Below are 2,500 nucleotides of genomic sequence, written 5' to 3'. Positions count from 1 at the left end.
TAACTAACCAATGATATTGAAGCATATAAATCGAATCATAACTATATGAAACTCGAATTTGAGCCATATTAAACTGGTAATATTGTGATTTTATGCCTGGTTTTCCATACGTTAGTTTAAATAGAGAGTTATGGAATATAACCTTGGCATATTGGCACTAAAATATATAATAAAGACATTTCAAATCAAACTGAAATGTATTGAAATGAATTTTTCCCATACATTTTTGACAATGTGAGGTGTGCATGGCAAAAAACACTCACGGTGAAGGCATGTGATATAATATGAAAATATCAAAAGTTAACTAACCAATGATATTGAAGCATATAAATCGAATCATAACTATATGAAACTCGAATTTGAGCCATATTAAACTGGTAATATTGTGATTTTATTCCTGGTTTTCCATACGTTAGTTTAAATAGAGAGTTATGGAATATAACCTTGGCATATTGGCACTAAAATATATAATAAAGACATTTCAAATCAAACTGAAATGTATTGAAATGAATTTTTCCCATACATTTTTGACAATGTGAGGTGTGCATGGCAAAAAACACTCACGGTGAAGGCATGTGATATAATATGAAAATATCAAAAGTTAACTAACCAATGATATTGAAGCATATAAATCGAATCATAACTATATGAAACTCGAATTTGAGCCATATTAAACTGGTAATATTGTGATTTTATGCCTGGTTTTCCATACGTTAGTTTAAATAGAGAGTTATGGAATATAACCTTGGCATATTGGCACTAAAATATATAATAAAGACATTTCAAATCAAACTGAAATGTATTGAAATGAATTTTTCCCATACATTTTTGACAATGTGAGGTGTGCATGGCAAAAAACACTCACGGTGAAGGCATGTGAAATAATATGAAAATATCAAAAGTTAACTAACCAATGATATTGAAGCATATAAATCGAAGCATAACTATATGAAACTCGAATTTAAGCCATATTAAACTGGTAATATTGTGATTTTATGCCTGGTTTTCCATACGTTAGTTTAAATAGAGAGTTATGGAATATAACCTTGGCATATTGGCACTAAAATATATAATAAAGACATTTCAAATCAAACTGAAATGTATTGAAATGAATTTTTCCCATACATTTTTGACAATGTGAGGTGTGCATGGCAAAAAACACTCACGGTGAAGGCATGTGATATAATATGAAAATATCAAAAGTTAACTAACCAATGATATTGAAGCATATAAATCGAATCATAACTATATGAAACTCGAATTTAAGCCATATTAAACTGGTAATATTGTGATTTTATGCCTGGTTTTCCATACGTTAGTTTAAATAGAAAAAATTTTCGAATATATATACATATATGAAGAATCTATATTCTAATACTAACATGTTATGGAATATAACCTTGGCATATTGGCACTAAAATATATAATAAAGACATTTCAAATCAAACTGAAATGTATTGAAATGAATTTTTCCCATACATTTTTGACAATGTGAGGTGTGCATGGCAAAAAACACTCACGGTGAAGGCATGTGAAATAATATGAAAATATCAAAAGTTAACTAACCAATGATATTGAAGCATATAAATCGAATCATAACTATATGAAACTCGAATTTAAGCCATATTAAACTGGTAATATTGTGATTTTATGCCTGGTTTTCCATACGTTAGTTTAAATAGAAAAAATTTTCGAATATATATACATATATGAAGAATCTATATTCTAATACTAACATGTTATGGAATATAACCTTGGCATATTGGCACTAAAATATATAATAAAGACATTTCAAATCAAACTGAAATGTATTGAAATGAATTTTTCCCATACATTTTTGACAATGTGAGGTGTGCATGGCAAAAAACACTCACGGTGAAGGCATGTGAAATAATATGAAAATATCAAAAGTTAACTAACCAATGATATTGAAGCATATAAATCGAATCATAACTATATGAAACTCGAATTTAAGCCATATTAAACTGGTAATATTGTGATTTTATGCCTGGTTTTCCATACGTTAGTTTAAATAGAAAAAATTTTCGAATATATATACATATATGAAGAATCTATATTCTAATACTAACATGTTATGGAATATAACCTTGGCATATTGGCACTAAAATATATAATAAAGACATTTCAAATCAAACTGAAATGTATTGAAATGAATTTTTCCCATACATTTTTGACAATGTGAGGTGTGCATGGCAAAAAACACTCACGGTGAAGGCATGTGATATAATATGAAAATATCAAAAGTTAACTAACCAATGATATTGAAGCATATAAATCGAATCATAACTATATGAAACTCGAATTTGAGCCATATTAAACTGGTAATATTGTGATTTTATGCCTGGTTTTCCATACGTTAGTTTAAATAGAGAGTTATGGAATATAACCTTGGCATATTGCCATTAAAATATATAATAAAGACATTTCAAATCAAACTGAAATGTATTGAAATGAATTTTTCCCATACATTTTTGACAAT

The sequence above is a fragment of the Anastrepha obliqua genome, unplaced genomic scaffold (genome assembly GCF_027943255.1).
Source record: "Anastrepha obliqua isolate idAnaObli1 unplaced genomic scaffold, idAnaObli1_1.0 ptg000031l, whole genome shotgun sequence".
Taxonomy (NCBI): Eukaryota; Metazoa; Arthropoda; class Insecta; order Diptera; family Tephritidae; genus Anastrepha; species Anastrepha obliqua.
The sequence above is the reverse complement of the archived record's forward strand: the minus strand, read 5'-3'. Positions refer to the sequence as shown.